Raw genomic sequence first — 24,567 nt, forward strand, 5'->3', positions numbered from 1 at the left:
AGTTCATTAACATCAGGGTTATTTTCCAAGGAGAATTCAAGTGGGTCAGAAAAAATGGAGTAGGTGATCCAGGAGAGTGTGAGAGCTAGCACATTTTCATCAACGAAAGGGTGGTTCATACGGTTTCCATTGTTTGTTAAATAGTATGTATATTGGGGGGAAAATGGTGAGTTGGAAATTAAAGTTTCTGGGGTGTTAGTGTGTTGCGAGTGGTGATAGTGTATAATCGGGATGAATGTAGATGATAGAAAAGGATTTGAGGTGTTAGTGTTAAAAGCTTCCGTTTAAAAAGTTTGTGCTCTTGTGGGTGTATAATGAAAAGATTGAAGTGAGGATTCGGATGTTGATGCCGAGTGGGTTCGCTGGTGAATTGTTCATGCGATATTTGTATCATGAAGGTGTTGTTGTAGAAAAATAGAGTTGGGTGCGTCAGGTTCGTTACAAAGTGGAAAGGATAGTGGTAGCGTCAGTGTATGAAGAGGGGGAGGGAGAGGTTTCATTAGGAATCGGGAAAGCTATGGGTTAGACATTTGGTTGGGAAAATATTGTAGGGCTAGGTTCGGAGTCAAGGAAATCGTCAGGGGTTTCTACATCAGAAATAATTAAGTTAGATATGGCGTTGCAAATTGTTTGATTTGAATCGTCTTAGTCCATGCGTGGTGAGTTAGAAGAAAAACTGGACAGGGGAGAAGAGGTGGGGTCTGAGGGTGAAATGCGAGAGGAGTGGCTTTCGAGGTTTGACGGATAAGAAAGGGAACGGTTGAGGAATCCAAACTGTCGACTCATCGTGGGCTAAGAATATGATTGTTTTGAGAACGAAAGTTTATTGTGTGTGGTTGTTTTACAATTTGTTCATATCGGTTGACAACATTCGGTTGATGGAGTGTTATATGAGATATTGCACTTTATGGGAAATTACTACCTTGAGAGTTATGTTCCGTGGTTACAAGTTTGATCCTATAATTTTGTGGGACTAAAGATAAAGTTTGATTGTTTTGTGGGCTGTGTAGATGTGGTGGTGCTGTAGGCGTTGAAATTGTATTGTCTTGTGGAGTGGCATATGTGTTTGATTTTGTACATAGCTTTTTGTTATTTTCGCTAATCTGAGCGTCAACGAGGATTTCATTTTTATTTGAGGTGGAAATTATTCCAAAAAATCCTGAAAATAGTTTGCGTGCTACGCTTGCCTGTCTATTGACCTGTGTATGAATTGCGCATGTATCATAGATTCCTTTTACGAGTGAAAAAAGAAATCCAATGAAGATAAGCATTGCGCATAATATAGTCATTCTTTCTGATTTACAGTTTGGCCATCCTAAAAAAGCCAGGAGTTCTTTTTTCATATTGACAAAACTAAAAAAAATTACTTTGTGAAATTAACTGTGGACGGTAATTTTCACTGATGAGATATATATGGTTTTTAATATCTTTAAAGTATCCACTATAGTCTTGTCGGTAGATGTCAGAGAAACCTGCTGTTTCAGCGAGTTTCCGTAAGTTTTGATCGCTTGATTGTTTTTGTATTGTATCCCATTTAGTAGGGAGTTCTTGAAATTGTTGTGTTCTGTGATGTTGAATTTCGGATTTAGAATAAATTCTTTCTGATTGAAAATCGATGTTTGGGTTTCGAGCGATTGTGCGTATGCTTTCAGGTGAAAAATTCTTGAGAGGTGCCATTAATTCAGGGTATGGAGTTAGGAGATAATACTTAACCTCATTTGGGTTAAACTGTACTATATTGTGGCCGCTGTTGGATTCACATGGGACAGCTCTACCCCAAAAGTAGGTTCGGCGTGATAGTGTATCTTCATAATGTACTGTGTTTTTTATATAATATAGTTATGCGTTGGTAGCATCTTTTATCTTCAAAAACATAAAGTCGTGAAACTTTCTTTGTACAACTAAATTACCAAAGAATGTTTCCCTTATAGTCAATGAAATTAGAGGTATCCTGCTTCAGCTATTTTAAGTACTGCTAGGGCAAGAGATTGTAGTATTTATATTCTTTCGAGTTCACTTAAGTGATGAAGTGTTTCTAATTCGGAGAGTGGCCTTTTTGAAAAATTGTTTTATTGTGAAATCTAGTTTCATATCGGGTTGTATATCGTAGTGGATTGCACCAAAATAGGTGTTATTCATTAGTGAAAGTTCTTGTAGTCGTGTACAAACTTTATTTTATGGATGAACTTTTCCGACAGTGTTTCCTGTATGTTTGTAAAATTTTACTGGAATGGAGGATTTTTCGTTTTCTCGATTTTGCTATGGATGTGCTGGATCAATGATTAATTTGCCTGTTTTCATTATTGATATTGAATATTGTGTTTTTGAATATTGTGTTTTGAAAAATGGTTTGGGATGTTAACAAGATACTTCTGTTTCAGGGTAAGTTTGAAAAAGTTTGAATTTTCTTTCTATACCATCTATAGTTTTTATACTTCTGTGGGTTTGATCTAATTCGATCGAGTAGGGTTGATTTTGTGGAAAAGTATAGATTCTATAAAATATTTTTTAGTGGAATCTTATCATTCATGCGTTAATTTCAGCGACTTGAAATGTGGTACATGTGTCTTCAGGGAAGCAATAGAATGGTTGCTTGTGTTTGTGTAGTGGGGTTGCAATATCTTTGATCGTTTTAGGTAAAAGAAATTCCTTGATAAAACATGGTATCATTCTTTAAATCTCCTGTTAATTGTAACTTTTCTAATTGAATTTTCCAATCGAAAAATTTTTCCTGGTAGCCAGAATTTTTTGTGTCTGCTTTACAGTTTGATGGGTTATTTATTCCAATGTGTGGTTTCCGTTTTTTATCGTGTATGGTGTAGGTTAAACGACCGTGTGCGCCGTGATAGGGGAATGTATCGTCTAGTTGAATATGACCTTGATGGCGTTCAAGTTGTGCTTTGTGTGCAGTGTCTGGGAAGACTTGAAAAATTACTAATTTACAATTTGTGCTTTTTTGTGACTATTTTCATACGGTATAGTTCGTTTCTGCATTTTTCGGCGTTAATGTGAAGAAGCCTTCCGATATTACTTTGTTTTGAAAGGTTTCATGATTGACTCTATATTTATTGCTGTTTGAAACTTGTGAACAATGTACTTTTTTTCTGAGAATTTTGCTGTAAATTTATATCCTGTTAGAGTTGTAGCTCTGGTTTTTGAGTAAATTGTAGCTAAAATAGCTGTTGATTCAATGTCTTGTGGTTCAGATTCAAATTGCGTTACTTGATTATTTGGGTTTTTATGTAGTGTTTTTGGTGGTTATCTTCACAATCGTAATGTAAAAGAAGGAGGTCTCATGGTCATGTTCGGGGGGGAAGGGTTTGGATGTGGTATAGGTTCTAGAAAATTAGGAGGGAAAAGGTTTTGATTAGGAAAGCTTTTAAAATATACATGTGCATGATAATCCTAAAAAGAGATCATAGAATGTTATGTATCCTCTTGGATTGTAGTTGGATCAGATTCCGAAACTGCGTTTGTTGTTTTAGAAAATTTTCGTTTTTTCGATCTACTGAATATCCTAGTTTTTGTCTATGTGGGTAATTACACGATCGTAGCTTTCGTTAGGATTTAAACGATTGTGGAGTACTTTTATTTGTTTGTTTCCTAAATTATTTCTTGTATTAAGTTTTTGTGCGGTTATCTTAATCTTGGGGCATAGATTGTCGAGTGAAGACGGGTTGGAGAGAGAGTACATTAATTCCTTAGAATGAATTTGTACTTTCTCGGTTTTTAAGTTTCATTTCAAGAAAAATTCACTCAATCTTACTTAGATTTGTGATCAAAGATTGGAGAATAGTAAATCAATCCACAAGGTTCAGGTAAATTTAGAACACAAGTAGATCGTTAGATACTCATTTAGATCTTACTAAGTTTATGATTGCTTAAGCCTGCGTAAACTAAAAGGAAGGACTGAAAAGAAGGTTGAGTAACTGAAGTTCTTCACTGTTTATCTAAAATAGAAAGGTTAGTTGTTCAAAAATTTCTTTTAATCTAGGGTCGTTGATAAGAATTGGAGAATGAATTGACGTTTGAAGCCGTTAGACACTTTTAAAAGGAGTTGGGGAGAACAAAATTGTTCTGATTGATCCAAGGAAAGCGTTGATGATCAAATAATTTTTGAACAAAAAAAATTTAAAATTAAGCCTTGTTGATCTGGTTTAAGGTGAATTTAGGTTTTTACGAAGCAAAGATAGGCCTTGATAATATTTAGGTTTTAAGTTTAAGTTAAGTAAAACATTTAAAAAAATTTAGAAAGATGAAAAAAACAAGAATGAAAGGATGCGGAAAAGGTGAAAAGGTGAAAAAATTAAATCCCTTGAGAAGCAAGGTACTTTGATAAGTTAAAGGAAACTAACTTTAATTTTTTTACTTATTTATTTTTGTATTTTATCAGTCGTTATTATTAAATAAAATGGTTATACAACGTCAAGAGTGTATAGCTTGAAGGTGAGTTTTATTGCTGCAAGTAACTTTTATTTCATGTAGAGAAATAATCGTTGCAGTTTGCATCGTTTCACGATATAGAAGCTTGGCCTGCTGTTCAGTTTTTGGCCGGTGTTTGCCTGTATCGTTTGAAATATTGGAGTAGACATATTGAGACGTAGAGACATACTTATTAAGTTGTCTATGCTATCTAAAATTTTGCAATTTTGCAATGTACTTTTTGATCTTATTTGTAATGCTAATATGCTAAATCTAAGTTAGTTATTAGGTCTTGATCGAGACTTTTGGTCGCACCAGATGAGTTATGACCGGGCGCGATCACTCATAGAGTAATTTCAGATAAGGTACACCGTCTGGTCGTCACGCTAACTAATTTTCGGCAGGATAGATTCGTGCAACTTTTTAGTCTTGTACCAATCTTAATCTTATTCCGTAATCTCCTATTCTCAATAGATGTCGTGTACACTGGTATTTGCGAGTTAGTTATCTGCAACTTGTTCCAAAGGAGAACAACTGCATTTTAATTTATTTTCAAATTGCTCTGGTGCTGAAACTTTGAGTAGTTTCAGCACTAGAAACAATTGTCAGTGTTAGTTATGGATCATGATTGGTTAGTAAGAAAAATTGTATAGAGATAGTTTTATCAAGAATATGGTTGGTTATAAATACTATTTTTAAACTGGTTCCAATTGACATTTTATGGTCTGGTAAAGGGTCGGTCTGGTAAAATACCTAACCCCAACTCATGTCATGAGCCTCGCAGTTTTAAAATGTTTGTTTTAGCCTAGTTAAGAGTAGTTCTATAAATAACTCCGCAGTTGATGTAACTATTGAGTAGTTCGATTTACTGATCTGGTAAATTAGTGGCACATCGTTTACTGAATGCATCCCAATGTATCATGGAATAGAGACTCAATTAGCAATACGATGAAAATTTAGATTTATCATTGATATTGATATTTTTTCAGTGCCACTTTGCAGCCATTTATCGAGTGTTATCTATTTTGAGAATATAAGTTGAGATTAATAAGACTACCTCAGTATTCTCTTTGGATGAAGTTTTTCAGATTTGATAATCCATCATCGAAGACGAGATGCGTTTTTTTTTGTGAAAAGATAGCCGCAGGATTTCACGTGTGCGCCAAAGCCGATAACAATCAGATTAACTTTGAAATTGAATACTACATCAATCCTATTTTCGAAACTGCTTCCCTGGTGGATATCTATACCGTAATGACTACCAGTCGGAAAATAAAGGAGGTGGGGTAGCTCAACTTGAACATAGCTGTTCCCCTAAGGCTAATCAAAGTTGACATTAATTTCTTCTTTCTCTTTGAAGCATATCGGGATATGCTCAAGCCTCACAAAGAGCACTTGACAGCCGACCGAGTGAAAATGACTGTAAGAAGTGGCGTGATCTATATGAGGAAATAGAAAAGTCGGCAAACTTGGGGCTAAAAATGCCACAAATAAATTATCCAACCTCACTTATATAACTTTTTTGAGAAGAATATTAGCTGGTTTAATCATCTGCTAAATTCTTTGGGGGATGAATTGACCTGCCCGCTCCAGAGCCCCTGTTTTTATTTTGCAAATCAATCAGCTATTAAGTGTTTTGCTAATAGTTACAACTGGCGCATTACTGAAATCCTGACAGTTTTTCAATAAAACTCTACGAAAGGATAGAAATGTATGCGGTTCGAATCAGATCAGGTCAATTTTTTATGGAAAATGCTACTTATAGTCAATAAAATCTCATTTAGCTCATTTAGTATCAAAGCTGAAGAAGAGTTCATTCAGCCCCAAGCTGAACAATTATGCATTTAATTTTACCATTTTTCAAAAATATATATATTTAATTTCTGAAGCTCATTTTTGGCAAGTCTTACGTTAGTATTAGTATAGTTTTATGTTAGTAGAGTCTGGATGCACGTCGTGGTGGGCTGAGAATATTAGTTCTCGTCTCGGCAGCTGTGATACAATCACAGGCAGTTTCGATGTAGTACAATACGCATTGTTCGCCATATGGTGCACTAAGGATGAATAATATGAGGATGAACATCGCTTTGAGAACAACCCCGATAACATTGAAAAAACGGTGAAAAAATGTCCACAAAAATTTAAGCTAAAAATCCTCTTCAACGTTTTAATGAATGGTCCACTATTTGGAAAGTCATTAGTTGCAAAAATCAAGTCAGATATCGAAAAAACAAGTGTTCCTACGGAATTGATACGGCGCATATGAAGTTTCAGTCAATAATTGAAGATATTCTCATTGACCGGACGCATTTTTTCATTTACTGGAAATTTTCAGAATTACGAGAACTCTCAAAACTTATGAAAAAATGACAAACAGAGTGAATTATTTTAAACGGGGAAAAGAGCTGTTTGAAACATTTTGCACACAAGTCAACGAGTTTTCTCGAATGTTTCCCACTTGTCCCGCTCATCAGGAATATATAGATATCCATCGAAAATCCGACGTTGAAAGTGAAAAGCAAAAACTTACAGCTGGTTCTGACACAAAAAAAAACAGGAAGACTACAAAGCAGAAGTAAAAATTTACCAGGCGCTTGAAAACTTAAAAGGCCAAAATATTGTCGCGATTCAAAGTTTAAAGTGCACTCACTTTCAGTAGGCTTTATGGGATTTCAATCACAACCAAAAGGAATGCTCAAAATGTTTAAATAGTGAGATAAGGACCAGTTTGAGTTTATGTAAGTTATATGAATTTGTTTCTTTTCTGTCTGGGGACCTGCTGTCGTGACCTTGCGATCTCTATTGTCCGGTACGAACTAAAACAGAACGCTGCAGTAAGATTTAGATTTGATGCCTTACAGTTGCTTTACAATTAAAGTTAAACAAGTATTCTTTCTCTACTATACAATACACTACTTCAACATGGCGCAGCCAGCGGAACGAAAAGGAGGGGGAAAGTCCGCTTAATATAGTATCATTCTGGGACGCACGGACGCCAGAACCCCCTATCTATTGGGAGGAGTGGATCATTAAGTTCCACTGGGGCATGATCGCAAAATGTGACATTGATAGGTACCCACGGGTATTGGACGAAATGCAAAATGTCTTCAAACGCGAGCGAAATGTGACACATGAGAGGGGACTCTTCTATGGAAGAAAGCAGAGGGAAAATGAAATGTTTGAGAAAATCCACGCGGAATTAAGTGCTCCTGCGGGCAGGTGTGATTTTGCAATTGCGGCCCAAAATGTTCGTGAGATTTTTATCATGAACATGCGGGAATCGAATTGCCAAAGAGGATTATCACGATCATCAAATACCAGAGGAATTTTATAGGATCGCACTGTCTTATGAGCGAGGTGAACGTGCATATAAATCCTACACCGAAAATCAGCTTCGTCCGCGCCGCCGATAACTATCAAACAAGAGCCAGTTAATAATATCCGAAGGGGACAGGGGTATTTCAGAGGTCGAGCACGCGGGGGACGCGGCGGATATACACAAGGATCAAGCAGTGGGGGCGGCGGAAATAACCGTAGGTGTTAGAATTGTAACGCGCCGAATTTTATTCTCGATCATATTGCGAGTTGTCTTGCAAAGGGAGCTACATGTAATGCATGTCAAAATTGGGACATTTTGAACGCACATGCAGGGGAGTTAGAAGAGGTACTAACCAGTGGAGAGGACGAGGACGAGTCGGACTGGTGAGGGATGAAAATGAGCATCACCAGAGCATGCATAGTGTCGACAATGCGGCTGAAGATCAAGTGGCATGGGTGAATCAGCAGGGAAGCGGGGAGAATGAATCCATGACGTCAGGATCCGATGACTACATGGTGATGTCGATCAAGAAAAAGAACGTGACGGAACTGAAGATCCCAGGAACCCGAGTCCAGATTGAGGTGTCGGGAAGGAAAAGGTGGATAGCGGATCTCCAGTGACGATCTTCAGCATAACGGACCTGAATTCTTGGACTACAAAAACAACCGAATACACATACTTGGGAAAGTAGCGGTGACGATGGCGTTGAACGGCTGGGCAGCTCCAGCGCAAGTGTCAGTAAAATTAGGATATCATCAGTCAATCCTTAGGCGCAATCTGATGGGTACCCTAGGACTGGAGTTGGTGCAAAGAAGAAAAGTGATGGGAATCACGGGGGAAGGGAGCAGTCAGGAAGAGGAGGAATACGATGAATTAACAAACATATTTCTGTAAGTTGTACCCAAATTTATTTACCAGAATAAGGAAAATCCGAAACGCTAAAGTAAAAGCCGAATTCTTTGAAAATCTAAAGCCGATACAACAAAAAGGGCGTTGGGTGCCTATTAGTCTACAAGATAAGGTAGACCAAGAAATTGATCGGTTGATAAAAGAAGGTCATATCACCAAATTACAAGAAAGTTCGGAAAATTACTTTGTCTCCCCTATAGTAATCACAGTTAAAAAAGATGGAAGTATAAAACTGGCATTAGAATCAAGAGAACTGAACAAACAGGTACACAAAAATAAGTACCAAATGCCAAATATTGACGAACTAGTAGACGGGATAAGTCAAATAATTGCAGAACGAAAAGTGGGAGATGTATACTTTACAACTTTGTATTTCACTTACGCGTACGGACAAGTTTCCTTAGAACAAAAGACGAGCGAGCAATGCAATTTTTCACTAGTCCGCGGAAACTCGACGGGAACATATCGTTTTAAAAACGGTTTCTACAGGCTCACATCAATTCCCGCGGATTTTCAAAAAATCATTGATAACTTACTTAAGGAATTCCCTCAGTCAAATGCTTTCATCGATGATATCCTAATTGCGTCCAAGGGAACAAAAGTAGAGCATTTTGCATTAGTGGAAAAGATATTGAAGAAGTTGGACGTATCAAACGTTTCTTTGAAATTATGGAAATGCTAATTTGGAAAAAACTGAGAGTGAATGGTTAAGGTTTCGAATAGGGGAGAGTAACATTGCACCATTAGTTCGGAAAACACAAGCGGTAGAAGATTTGAAAACCCCAAAATCTAGAAAGCAATTAAAATCATTAATGGGTTCGATGCACAGTTTGCAGAAATTTTTGCCAAAACTCGCCGAAGTGAGCGCACCATTAAGACTATTACTGAGTCAGAATAACGATTTTGTCTGGACGCCGAATCGCGAGAATGCGTTTCAAAAATTAAAATCGCTAGTGAAAAACATTGTAGAACTTAGACATTTCGATATTCACCGTGAAACTAGGATAATTTGCGATGCTAGTCACGATGGCCTAGGGGCTGTGTTTGAACAGTACAGCGACTCCGGCTGGCACCCAATTTCGTTTGCGTCACGTTATCTTAATCCGGCCGAGAAAAACTATTCTAAAAACGAGTTAAAATTACTCGCGGTAGTGTGGGATACGGAACATTTTCGAAACTATATCTATGGACGTTATTTTACGGTTATATCAGATCACAAGGCGTTGCTTACACTAGTAAATTCTTCCGCAAAAGGAAAAAAAACATTCTTTAGCCGGTTGACTCGATGGTACGATCGCTTAGTACCCTATGATTTCAAAGTTGAACATAGACAGGGGTCAAAATTGGGAATGGCAGACTATTTGTCTCGGTTTCCATCTGCAGCGGCGCCCGAGACAAGTTATTACGATGAAAGTTTTACAGTAGCGAAAATAAAAATGATCAACGATGCATTGAAACCTAAGGACCAGTTAAAGCCTGGGGAACAAAAAATGGATCAATTTAAGAAAAATCTGACGGTAGAGGGCGGACGGTCATGTTTCTACTCAAAGAGAAAAGTTGTATCTAATGAAATTGATGGAAAGGCTAAATATGCAAATATTCACCGTGAGCACAAGCGCTCACTAGAGGGCGTGGTTCCACGCAACCGACGGTTAACCAATCAGAGTTGATATATTTGCATACCGGTGGAAATATGCAAATTCCGAAGCGAGAAAATCAGACGTAGTTATCAATACGTAAACTCAAGTTGTGATATTAAAGAAAAAATTACGAATATGTCATCGATAAATTCACCCGAGAAAAGCGATCCGAACACACCTTCCGCTATTGTCAATACCTCCACTCATTCCGGAAATGTAAACCTCAATGTAGTTTTAAATTGATTAAACCAGTCGCCGAGTTTAAGTTCTGATTCTGATATAGAAGAAATACCGCCAGATAAAGTTATTCCGAAACCGACTAATTCGAAAAAAGTTAAACACTGTTATTTCATTTCCCCATCAGTTCCCCGGATTATCTTATCCCCTTGTGCAAAGCGATAAATGGATTTATTCAATAGTGCCTACTGATAGTCGAGAAGTTAAGAAAATTGATTACCCTGAGATTCTAAATTTGAAATTAATCGAAGCCAATTTGGAAAAGGACCCGATACTGAAGACGATCCGCGACGCGATCCGAGATAAGGACCGACGGGCCAAGGACATTATCACTAGATTAGGGCAATATTACGCTCAACATTACAACGATTTTGCTGTGCGCGAACACTGCTTATGGATGGATGGCCGGCTGGCCATACCGAAGGATATGTCGTCAGCAGTATTAAACCGATTGCATCACAACCATCATGGGCGGGATAAAAAGTTTGCGGCGGCGAAGGACGCCTGAATACCGCTGATGCATAGGATCTTTGCGGCCACAGCCAAATATTGTGAAAGCTGCCTGGAAGCAGGTAAAAATCTTAAACCGGACATTCCAAAAAATGATATGGGGGACACCTATGTGCCCAGGGAACCTAATGATTTGGTTCAATTAGATTTTTGGGGTCCGGTAAACTATGTACGGGGTCGGAAGAAATATGTTCTAGTAGCAGTAGATACGTTTTCGCATTGGCCGTCGGCTTATGTCTGTTCCAGTAACAAGTCTAAAAATGTATTAAAATTCTTAAGGAAGTACATAAATACACATGGGCACCCAAGGAGTTTACATATGGATCAGGCAACTGGGATCTTCTCGAATGAAATACAAAACTTCTGTAATTATGAGGGTATTGAACTTATCAAATCTCCGGTTAAGGATCACCGTGCTACGGGGATGGTCGAAAGGACAATTGGCTCATTAAAAAACTACGTTCTCACATATCTCTAGGAAAACAAAAACTATAAATTTGGGTTAATGTTATCCCGTGCACTGAGCTCCTTACGATTTGTGCCGCATTCTAAGACTAAGCTAACGCTATTTGAGGCCTACCATGGAAGAGAAGCAAATACGGCCCTTCGAAATTTGACAAAAAAACCATCATTGAAATATCTAAATTGGAAAAATGTCATTAACCAGAAATTATCTTGTTTAGACATTGCGAATGCTGTACCTGATGTGGAATTAAATCTCGATTGAGAGGAAAGTAGTGATCTCGTGTACGCCCCGGAAAACCGTAAAACCCCAAGGGTTTTGGATGAGAATGACCTGATCGAGACAGACGCGGAAAATGACCAATTAGACGTGGACCCTAAGGCCACAGAGGTGGTGGATCCCAAGGCACGAGAGTTGCCTAAGGCACCAGAGTAGTTAAAGCGACACAAAACCAGTACCACGACGGTACACCAGAAGACCGGGAAAACGGACCCAAAGGACCCAAAAAGGTATAAACGTTAACCACAAAAAATTGAAAAACTAACAAAACACACGGTGCAAATGAAAAAAGGGTCGTTACTAAGGCGAAGTGGTGTTTCATTTAGATTGGCGGCTGAAAATAGCCGAATTGAGAAGGGGATCGACGCTAACACCCCGGGTCCAAGCAAGCCTACGAAGCATAAGAGGCAAGCGGAGAAGGATCAGTTAGAAATGGAACAAGCGCGGAAAACGAAGAAAAACCGAAAAGTCGAATACAGCGAAGACGAAGATATGGAACGAGCGCGAAAAATGAAAAAAAAAAATCGAATAGTCGAATACAGCGAGGACCAAGGCGACGAAGATGAGGATAGTGAATGGGCAGTCGTGGGGCGCGCGGGCGAATCCGAGAAAACTGCAGTTTTAGCGGCAGCGAGCGGAAGAACGAACCGTCGGGAACGGACAGAGAACAGACACCGAAAACCGTCGGTAAAAAAAGGAAGCTGAGTCAAATTTTAAATCGATTTCAAGCGATTAATTTTGACATATGAAAACAATATAAAACACATTAAATTCGATTATATTTCATTTTTGATTTTAATTTAATTGATAACTTTTTTTCATTAAACCCAGAAAAATCAATTACTTTGTAGATGTGGAAAACTTCGTAAATCTGAAAAATTACGAAGCGATGAAAAATCAAAATTCTGATTAATTCCCTCATTTTGATTTCGAAAGACATACAAAACTAGAAACTTTGCAGCAAACACTGCGGCCACATTGATTACATAATGAAACATGCCAGACTTCAAAACGATCCTAGAATCAATTTTAAGGAAAAAACTATTCTTTTTTCTAAATAAACGAGTAAAAATCTAGGCTTAACATCATGCTTAAAATGAATTATTACAAAGAAACTAAATACAAATTAAAAGTTTTCTACCTCAAATCTGAAATGGGACAGAACTGAAAGCAAAAACGTAGACTGAAAGTTTACTCATTAGTGATTTTTGCCTGATTAAATTTATAGGTTGAAGAAAAACTGAAACAGTAACAAAAAATCCGTAATTTCTCAAAGAAACAGCAAATTCGTAAAGATCATGAAAAATTTAATTTCTATGTTAAAAAAAGGTTTCAACTATGAAAATGGAGAAACGACAATATACACAAGAAAAAATAGTCAGAAAAACGAAAAACTGCATAAGGGAACAAAGTCTTTATAAATAATGAAACCAAAAACTCCAAACTGATCCAAAAACAATCGAAATAAAAACAGCTTTCATGACAAGCCTTATGCTCCTAATCACCTCACATATTATATAAGAATTTAGTTTGATTTTTGGAAAAAAAACAAGAGAATCAAGCCAAGAAGATTTGACTATTCTTTCTCTACTATACAATACACTACTTCAACAATAGGAAGAGCTCTGACGAAGGCCAGCTCGATTTTGTTGTACTTGGACCAGACTACATCGTTCTAATTGAAGTGAAAAACGCAGTGAAAAGTGAGTCTATTTCGAGTTTCACAGAAAAGGCAGCCAAAGAGATGGATAAAAAAACGCAAGTAATCAAAAGAATAGCGGTAGAGTCTGTTCCAGCAGAAACTTCCGAATTGCAATCTGACATTCAATTCATTCAATTCATACTCGCGGATGATTTGGGGGAGTTCGCAAATTGGTGGCAACAAAATGTAACAGAGAAAAAAGATTCAGTTTCAGTTTCAGGGCAAGACTCTGCAGGAGACTTTGAAAAGGTGAAACATGTCCTTTGGATGCTCTGGGCAACAAATGGGGATACTTTGGACAGCTCCTCGATCGGCCTGAGGAGTGACATAAATGAAACAGACAAACGGTTGAGAGCGAGCAAAATAACTATAGAAAGTAGTTACAAGGAAAGACTACCCAATTCGAATGTTGTGAAAACAGAAAGGTTGCAATCTGCTAAGATAAACAATACCCATTTTTTGAACAACATCCTGGGTATAAAGTACATCACAAAAAACCAGCAGGAAGCTTTCGAAAAGGAATCAGCACAGTTAGTCATTACTGGATGTCCGGGATCTGGAAAAAGTTTGATGCTTCTAGCGAGGTTTTTGCGCCAAGCATTGACAAATACTGAACCGAAAATGGTCCTCCTGGTTTTCAACCAGCTCAAATTTGTCGAATACAAACACATTTTTGAAAAAGCCGAAATAAGTTTTATGGACGTGTCGGAAGACGAATTCGATCCGGATTTATGGCAAAGTAGAATTGGAGTTATTCATTGCAGCACACGAAATGATAACACAAAAAAATTTCAGTTTCTCAAGGAACTAAGCCAGGTAGTGATTTATGTTGATGACGCTCATGCATGTGACTTCAACCTTTCCTTGACACAATGCACATGTATTGCAGTTGGCTTCAGCCAGTGCCATCTTGCGCGTGACCAAATTGGACTCGGCTTCTGGAATAGCTCAATGTGGAAATGTTTTGATCTGGTCACGCTCACCCACAACTACCGCAGCTCTTGGAACTCAGTGGCAAACCTAAAGAGCTTGTCAGAAGTCATCCAACGCAAAGATACTGAGCAGAAGAACTTTGCCATATGCCCTCCAGAGCTGTCACATCATCCTAGCCACGGTCATATGATTTATGGACCTCAAACTATCATTGACGTCATGCACAATACTATTCCGATGAACAAAACGGACCAACTAAACGAAGTTTTTCAAAAATGTCTACAAAGAATGTCTGATTTTCTTTCGCTTTTTAATAAGGCAAAATATTTTACATCAAAAGTTTTCGTTCTTGATCCAAAAGAAGACCCCTTTTACACGCATCTGGTGCAACAAATAAATAATCTTCGAACGAAAATTGGTGTAGCCGTCAATTCGCGTGAGCAGAACTTTTACTCCACTGAATTCGCAGCCTGCTTCATTAATGTAGTGTTCTCAGACATGGACACGAAGATGTTGCGCTATTTATACGAGAGCCAGAGCCTTCTGTTATATTATAGTGGTAGCGGACAAAAAAACAGACAAAGCACAACTAAATGAGTTCCTGGGCATATTCAAGGAGGCTAAAGTCAAGCATATCAACCCCGCAAAGGTCCAGGGTGTGATCGATATCGAGCTGGATTAATGCAAGAGTTGAAGCCAATCTGTTGAAAAAAAGCTACATATTGGAGTACGCAAATTTTATACAGTGAGGGGGTTGCACATGAGCATCATTGTTTGTCAAATGATAATGCTCATTTTACGATTGTAAAAAATTGTTATGTGAGTGAGGACCATTGCTTAGTCGTCATTAAGTGTAACTGAGTTGTATGACCCCCCACAGGTCCATCACAGTGTAAAATATGAAAGAAACTACCAATAAACCAACAGTTGATACCGGCTTGACTAACTTGAACCCAGAACAAAATGTTTATTTTTTTTGGAAAAACATTATCTATATACTCAGGGGCGGATCTAGGATTTTCAAAAAAATTTTTGAAAATTTTGTCGACTTTTTTTAGGTAAACCAAATTGATTTTTCGAGCTCTCCCAAAGCACTGTTTTGTCCCTATTTTGGATAAATTTTCTGCGATGCAGGCAAAATTTTGAAAAAACAGGCCAAAAACGGCGTTTTTAGGCACTTTTTGAAAAATTTTTGACCAAAAAATTGAGTTTTTCGGCTCGCGCTCCCCCCTCAAAATTAGTATATATTGGCACCGAAGGCGCCTTTAGAAAAATTTTAGGGTCCATCACCAAAAATGGATATCTCAAAATAGTACAAAGGGGGGGACCCTTTGGGTCGGCAGTGGTTCGAATCCCTGAGGAGGGGGGGGCGTCCGCCACCCCCCCCCCCTCCCCCCCCCCCCCCCCTAAATCCACCCCTGTATATACTTACGGGAACATTTTGGAAACAAATATTCTACGGGTCTGCCAGAAAATTTAGGACGAAAGTAAAAGCTGCATTTTTAAAAGCAGTATTTTCTGAAAGTAAGGCAATTTTGCTTTTATAGTTGTAGCTTAACTGTCGTATATAAATAAAACTTTGTTTATGGTTTAAAAAATTTCCGAAAAACAGCTGATTTCTCGGCTTCTTTGCATGCAACAACAATGGATTTGAACAACGGAGACGCCAAGATGGATTTCAAATATAAAACCAAATATGATTACACTCAAAAAGGGAAACAACTGTTTGAAGAGAATTGCAGTTCTCGCAATGAGCGTCCATTACTTTTCCCAGATGTGGACGTCGCAAGACAATCGGAAGAAATCAATAAACGGCCGGCTGCGTAAATTGTACATAGAAAGTGAAGCGAACAAGTCCAACTTGAAAATTTATCAGGCTTTGAAAGGTTTGCATCAGCCGCTGATTGTTCTTCTTGATCTGTATTACAACCACAATCAATTCCACATGTAGAGCCCAGAATATGACTTTGTAGAGTGCGCCACAAACGACACTACTCCGAACTGTTCCCTCGAACACAGATCAGCAATTGTTTGCTGGCACGATTTCCTGGTATTTGGGCCGGATTATGTGGTTATAATTGGTGTACATAAAACAGTATCAGAGTTCGATGCTAAGCAATGGAAGAAAATTGATCACGGCATTTCGCGCATTCGGGCAGGTGAACTTATCAACGAACTTAGCGACATACGACTGAAGTTTAGTATTGCAAGTCAGCGTACATCAGTGGTACTTATTGACCAAATGGCCAAGTCAAGCCAATCGGATTGCGCGACATCCTCTCACGCGATTAGGGAGCCCGGGTTGACCTCCATACACCAAAAATGCTTATCATACAATTCCATACATCAAGTTTGTGGAAAAATGCTTGTCATACAATTTTCATACAATTTCTAAAAATGGTTGAAAAAAGATATGAACTTATATCTGTGGCTGTTTGATTCTAATAAAACAGTCTGGTGATAAAAAACCGAAAATTTCGTTTTTTGAAAAAAATGCTTATTATACAATTCCCATAAATGGAAATTGTATGACTGGCATTTTTTTGATAGCTACACAAAAAATTTTTTAAGTAATTTTGAAAATTTGGCCCAAAAATTTTTTGGTCTTTTTTTCAACCGCAAATCAAATTTCGTACGCAAACAAACATTTTTCGAAAAAAAATTTTTTGCATGCAAAATTTAATTTTTTATGTGCATAACGTAGTCCTGGATACGATAATTTTTGCTTTTATTTTCTTTTCACTTGAATTTTTTTTTCAAAAACGCTGAAAGTTCCTATTTCTTTTGTATTGGGTGTTTATGTATGCCTTGATCACTGTCTGATAATTTGAAAATTCAAAAATTCAAAATAATCATCATTGAAAAATTTTGCCAAAAAACAAAAGTTTGTTACTTTTGTTATATCAATTGTGAAAGACAGCCCAATTCAGGTCGTTTTCTATGCATTGTAAATGCAAGACCGTCCAACCTTTGGTGCTTCGAGTAACCAAGGTCTTTGTCACTAGTGTTCGGTTGCAAACACTACCGAAAATTTTTCAGAAACGAAATTTAGAAAGAAAAAAATAAAAATTTTTGGTTTATGGGAAAACACCTATCATACAATTTTCATATATGGAAAAATGCTTATCATAGAGTTTTCATACAATTTTCTGTACGTATGAAATTGTATGACAAGAAGTTTCTCATATATGGAAATTGTATGATAAGAAGTTTTGGTCAACCCGGGAGTTCAGAGTGTTCACATACACGGCATTTCCCCACACGGACGAAAACGGCGGAGTTTCATAAACAAAGGAGATGAGAGGAAATGAAGAACAAATCGGAATTATAGCAGCCTGCGATTTAGACAATTTCTCGTCGTGGTGGGCTGAGAATATTAGTTCTCGTCTCGGCAGCTGTGATACAATCACAGGTAGTTTCGATGTAGTACAACACGCATTTTTCGCCATATGGTGCACTAAAGATGTTTATGCTGAACCATATGAGGATGAACATCGCTTTGTGAACAACCCCGATAAGATTGAAAAAACGGTGAATAAATGTCCACAAAAATTTAAGCTAAAAAACCTCTTCAACGTTTTAATGAATGGTCCACTATTTGGAAAGTCATTAGTTGCAAAAAACAAGTCAGATATCGAAAAAACAAGTGGTTCCTACGGAATTGATACGGAGCATATGAAGTTTCAGTCAATAATTGAAGATATCCTCATTGAGCGGACGCATTTTTTCACTTTACTGAAAATTTTCAGAATTACGAGAACTCTCAAAACGAATGAAAAAATGACAAACAGAGTGAATTATTTTAAACGGGGAAAAGAGCTGTTTGAAACATTTTGCACACAAGTCGACGAGTTTTCTCGAATGTTTCCCGCTTGTCCCGCTCATCAGGAATATATAGATTTACTAAGCGCTCATTGCTGGTTGAATGCTTAGTAATTTTATCCTAATTTATAAGTCTCACCTTAGATCGTCAAATTGTCTTGACAAAAAGTAGAGTAGAAACAATAGTTAGAAAAGGTATGAATTAATTAGTTGGTTAGATACAGAGCACTGGGTTATTAGATTATATAAACGAATCGAACAGCTCAAAGAAATATACCTATGAGAGGAGGTTGAGCTAATCTTATTTTGTTCATCAATATTTTATCTTCTTACTAAGGTCGGTGGCTGATTAGTATGTATGGTTGCCCTTGATGTTTGTCCAAGTCAGCACTTCTGGTTGGGTCGTCTGAATCGTCTTGCCGTAGTCCTTTGGGTACTTGTAGTCCAGACTTCCTCGGGGGTGCGTATCTCGATTATCTCGATTTATAATTTTTCAAATCAAACTTAAGATGAGAATTTATTCTCTTTTTATAAATGAAAAGGGCTAGATTAATTTTAGTGTTAGGGCAGAAAAGAAAAATTATTTATTTTTAAAAGATCTGACTGAAGAGAAATGACTTGCTGCTGACTGAGCAAAATGAAACACTGAAGATTTCAGGCCGGTCCTTTTGCTCATAAGCATAAACCGGCGGCTGATTCAATCTTTAATTATTCAGGTTTCATCTGCTCCTTTGTTCTCCCTTTTTAATAAGGGAATTTTCAACTAGTTTTTATTTGATTTTTTCAAATCAAATATCGTCAACTTATTAGTCCCCTTTGATAAAAACCGCAGCCTTCAGTTTGTCTTATTAAAAATTCATATTACTCTCTCTGATGCATCATATTGCAGGTGCACCTCTGCTTAATCAAAGCAAGGAGAATTTCAGTGCAGCCGGCAAGACTGCTAAATATTTATCCAGTTTGTTTCAAGTTAAGTTAAAAGGGACGTATTTATAATCGCCGCCCTTTTAAAATATTGAGCATGAAAAAATGAGAAAAAATTGGACAAGTATTTAAAAAGGAGTGGATTTTCAAAACAAGATTTTATAGTCCTAATAAGAGTAAATCAGTCAATATCTGATTTAGTGAAAAGAGGCTTTAATTTAAATGGCACGCTCCAATTTAGAATTGGGTCGTTAAATAAACAATTAAGACCATGGTCTTTTGTGTGTGTGTAGTATTTCGCAATACTACAACTCACCCCTTTTTTTAGAAAATTAAGCTGTTCGATTCTTACAGTTACCATGGTGAAAATTTAAACACTTTTATGGTTAAATACTATAGTTATAAAATTTAAAGAGAATATCAAACGAAAAAGTTATAAAGATAAGTTAGGTTTTATCTAGAGCTTCCTTCCGGATTCAAGCTCCACATTGTATGATCTGAGGATCGCTATCTTCCTCTGTGAAGCCTCAAGTTTTTGTTGCAACTTCACGATTTTCTTCTTTTTAATTTTGTTTTTGATTCGTAGTCTGCTCATTCCGTCCGTAAGTTGTTGAATGTCGTCCTGTTCTTCCTGTCTGTTTTTTACATGGTTCGGAAAAGCAGTTATTCCCTCGAACGGAATGGTGACTTGCATGCCTCCTTCCTTGAGGATGTAGCCGTGTTCCTCCCTCTTCTTTAATTTCCAGAAGTTGTTTTCGTTCTTTATAACCCCTTCTGGCTGGGTTATGAAGTCGATAGGCATCATCGCCTTTTCCATTGTCGTTGAGTTAACGACTTCAATGAACGATGGCAGTTTCCATCTGTTAAAATTTTCCTTTATTGAGTACTTTAAACTCGTTATATATTTTGGATTTTCCGTATCCAATTTGGTTTCTCTGCACTTCTGCAGCTCCAGTCTTTGGGTTAAACTGGGAAAGTTGCGAGGGTTCTTATTTAACCCGTCGTCTATTGACAAAGATTGAACTGCTAGAGGTTTCCGTTGTTTCTTCCTGAGGGGCAGCTTTCTTTTGAACTCCTCTGGTGCTGGGTCTGCGTTTCTGCAATTCCAGTTTAAAATTGGGTCGTATTCCATTTTGCTAAACATCAATATAAAATGACCAAATATTCAAAATCCCGAATTACATTCGGATATTAAGGCTAATTATCAAATGTTTGAACGATGAAGGACAAAGTGTAAAATTGTATATATATATAAAAGGTGGAAAATATAATCTTGTGGTTTCACACAAACCCACCACGGAAAACAAATGAAAAAAGACGATCATGGTGTTTATTAACCACAGGAATACAAATCAAGAAAGACGATCATGGTGTTTATTAACCACAGGAATAAAGCATTATACGACACTGAGTTAAGCTCAGATATTAAACTTATGTACTTAAAGTAAAAATGGAAATTTGGGCATTAATTAACCCCTAATTTTAAATGTATGTCCACCTGGTTGTCATAACCAGCATTATTTGTTTCATTTTTTTATAAAAAAAAGATTTGATTAAGGAATAAAAAAAATTGAAATATCAAAGGTAAGGAAAGTTGAAGACTAATTACAAAGGGTATAATATTCGATAAGGTAAGAGTAACAATTCTTCTTCGGTTTTAATCCCCTGAACCAATCCATGTTCACATCTTTAGTACAGAAAAGTCGTCCTGAACTTTATGATGCAAAAATTTAACGTAAACAAAGTTAAGGATGATGCGGTCCAAATTTCAAAGTGTTGCTTCTGAAAATTTGTTGTTTTTAAGGGTTTAAATGCCTGCATGATGTGCATTTTGAACTACCGAATTGATATTTTGGCCACCAAATTGTGAGGAGCGAATCAAAAGAGTCTCAAAGGCTGCATACAGCCACCAACAAACACTTGCGTTGTTGAAAGAATATGGTACCATAATTTTAAAAAGGCTACATGAAGCCACCAACAAATGCTGGCATAAATCTGCGGCGGGTCGGGTCGAAAAACGTTGTTCGCCCATTTTATGATAAAGAATATTGATGAAAATTTTACTCAATTTGTTGAGAAGAAAGGAGGTGATATTTCCCTTTTTGATGAATTTCTTCTAGTTTGCATTTTGTAACTTGAAAACTATAAAGATAATAATTAATGCCATCGGTCCCTACTTGGGCCCTAAGAGGAATCCGATGGTTGAAATTAACTTCGCAGAATGAGTTTGTTACAATTTTACATTGGCTAGTTCTTTCATCAACGGTTTCAATCTATTAATTCTCCTTATTGTATGTAGGGTAATTTGACATTCCCTTATGAGTAATACTGAATTTTCACTTAAAAAAACCGCCTGAAAATGAAATTATTATAGACTCGTAAAACTTTAATGTTTTAAACTCCTGGCCTTTTGCAATTTTTTTGCAAATATGTTGAAGTCGAAAAACTTTTTTTGTCTGAGCCATTGGGTTCCGATCCCTCTATCTTTATTTGATTTTGAGGATGGTCCAAAATTGTTAGCGTACTTGACTGTTTTCAATCTCAATTAAGAATTAAATCCATGTTCATGCATTTTGGCATATCCTTTTGGTGTCATACAGAACCGCTTTTCATTGTAGTATATTTGTAGGACAAAACTCGTAATCTTGTTTTTTAGTAAGATTAAATTAAATTTACTGCTCACTATACAAAATGTTAGGTAAACTTCACAAACTTAAAGCGTTCTAAAAGTTTTAATGGAAACTTCATATTTATAATTATTTTAAAGGGAAGAAATGGGTTTATTTTATTTCTATGTTTTCAAATGTTTGACCTATTACACCTTTGTTTATGTCTACTTTTGATTCCCTGGAATTTTTAGTACGATAGGCATTGACTTAATTTCATTCCTACAATAAGTGCTTTTTGCATTAATGCCTTTTTGTTCTAAAGACTTATCAATTCTAAACGATGTTCCTACTTTGAAAACTATGCCTGCTGGAGAAATTGAAATTACGCGGGATGATTTTGGTGCAATAGTTATATTTTTATCAAGAAATACATTTTGATAAAAGCTTAGATATGGATAACTTTTGCTTCTTATAATACTGATAGGAACTGTTATATCTGGGTATTTTTTTAATTCTAAGTTTAAATTTGGAAAGTTTATTGATTTAATGTTGTGAGAAATGAAATCCATTCCTAATATATTTTGATCGCATCCGTTCTCGGCTGAAATCCATGCTTTGATTTTTATCGGATTATCAGTGTTTGTACCAAAAGTTGAATCAAAATTAGTATAACCTATAAGTTTAAGTTTTTCTCCATTAACAGCAACTGTGTTTGATTTAGATTTATTTAGCTGTAAAGGCTGTATTTTACAATATTGTTCATAACTGTCAAAATTAATAAGCGAACATGTTGCTCCAGTGTCTACTAGAAATTGGGTTTCCAGACCGTTATTTTTATTTTTGTCTCCGACGGGATGTTGGTATAAGTTAATATACAATTGTATTTTTGGTTCAGACGGAGACTGATCTAGTTTAAATTAACAAGTTCACACTCATTATCGGTATACTCTCCTGGAATGTCATCATCACTAAAGTTGTGGATCTGGTAAGGTGAATGACAATCGTTATTTTCGTTGAAGGATTTTTCACTGTTCGAATTGTCACGCGGTTGAGAACTTTCATTGAAGTTTGACAAATGCTTGAATTCTTGTTGGGGATTTATGTCATTGAATTTGTTGTCTACTCTTGACCTATTCTTACTATAGTTATGGTGACTTCTGTTTGAATTCTCTCTTAATTGAAGCGAGTTATAATTTTGCTCCTGTTGATCGTTATATTTAAAGCAATGGCTTATCGTGTGGCCTGACATGCAACACCAGTTGCAAAACATTGGGTTGTTTTGTTTGTTTCTATGCTCATGTGGATTATAGGCTGCGTTTATTTTATGATCCTTCATTAGTCCTGTTAACTCTTTAAGTTGATTCTTTATTCCCTCTATTTCCAATTTATTTTCTATGCTACTAGATGCTGTTCCGATAAATTCACTACTTATTGCAAAACTTAAGTCTTTTGTAGCAATATGATCTTTTAATTGTTGCCAAGTTGCGGGTGGATTCTCAATTAGGAATTGATGAGCCTTTTGTTTCAAGCCTGGCGGGCTTAAGCCGCGTACAAAGAATTCCATTTTCTTTGCTGTTCTTTGATCATCATTAAAAGTTGGATTAGGCCATCCACGGTCTACTGCGGTGCTTAATCTATGTATGTAGCTTTTAATGAATTCATCGGGTTGTCTTTTTATGTTTTCTGCTTCTATTCGTCTCCTATACTTATCTTTATCATCAGTGAATCTATCTATGAATTGATCTCTTATATCATTCCAAGGTAAGTTTGCTGCTAATCCCTGATACCATTGAGCGGCTCGACCTCTTAATATTGAACCAAATAAGGCTCTTTGTCTGTTATCATATGCGTCTTGTTCGTCACCTGCATCTCCTGGTCTAGTGCCTAGGGAAAATGCTATCTTTTTCTCTACTATATCAAGAAAATCTCTTGCATCTTCATTCGGATCTAAGCCGGTAAACTTTTCGATAGCTAAATCTGGGTATGCTACTACGTTTGCCATCTTTGTTTAATTCACCCAATGTTTTGTTAACAATATATAAAGGGTTTGGATGTGTTGTGTACTGATCAATTGTTCGGACTGAAATAATTGTATTTAAGTTACAATGAAGTTTGCTGGGTTCAATGAATACGAATTTTTGTTAGATAGATCAATAGTGCTATGGGGCTGATTAAGCTTTTTTAAGATGGAAGTTATTTCTGGGGTATTGCTGCTGGAAAGAATGGTTAATTCGTGAATATTTTTGTGTAGGTGTTTGGACAAAATTGTGATTTGATCTTTTTGGATATTGGTGATATACCAAATAATTTTTGTGGATCTATTTTTCAATTTTAGTTTTAAATTAAATGCTGTTGTATTTACTTGATAAAAGTTGGTCATAGCATTTTACATCCTTTTAGGGACATAAATATTTGTCTAGGGAATGATAAACAATATAAAAAATATTTAAATTTTTCTTATGAACTTATTATTTTTAATTTTTGTTAGGGAAAATTTGGTGTTTTTAATTAAAAATGATTAAAATGCAAGTAGTTTTGTGCTTGGGTATATTATGATATCAGAAAGCAATCGGGAGTGAAGCAATTAATCGCTCTTCCGGTATACAAATTATGTTATTTGGTATTTTTATTTGCTGAAGAATTGTGTCAATTTCTGGAGTATATCGACGAAAGAAGACGTATAATTCGTGTTTATCTTCGTTAGGGTGTTTTGCTAATATACTAATATGATTTTTTTCAGTGTTAGTGATATACCATATGATGTTAGAGACTTTATTTCCTAATTTGAGCTTTAAATT

General features: G+C 36.6%; 3 protein-coding genes across 3 annotated transcripts in view; 2 read left to right on the forward strand and 1 right to left on the reverse strand.

Moving 5' to 3' along the window:
- The window catches only part of LOC134840224 (CD63 antigen-like), a 228,371-nt gene that overhangs the window by 201,898 nt on the left and 1,906 nt on the right, over window positions 1-24,567 (reverse strand). The window lies entirely within an intron of this gene.
- Window positions 1-24,567, forward strand: part of LOC134840223 (PDZ and LIM domain protein 7-like) — a gene marked incomplete in the record, with an annotated part of 361,076 nt that overhangs the window by 111,751 nt on the left and 224,758 nt on the right.
- Window positions 1-24,567, forward strand: part of LOC134840218 (androglobin-like) — a 606,395-nt gene that overhangs the window by 55,310 nt on the left and 526,518 nt on the right. The window lies entirely within an intron of this gene.

Source organism: Symsagittifera roscoffensis, chromosome 2 (genome assembly GCF_963678635.1).
Source record: "Symsagittifera roscoffensis chromosome 2, txSymRosc1.1, whole genome shotgun sequence".
NCBI lineage: Eukaryota > Metazoa > Xenacoelomorpha > Acoela > Convolutidae > Symsagittifera > Symsagittifera roscoffensis.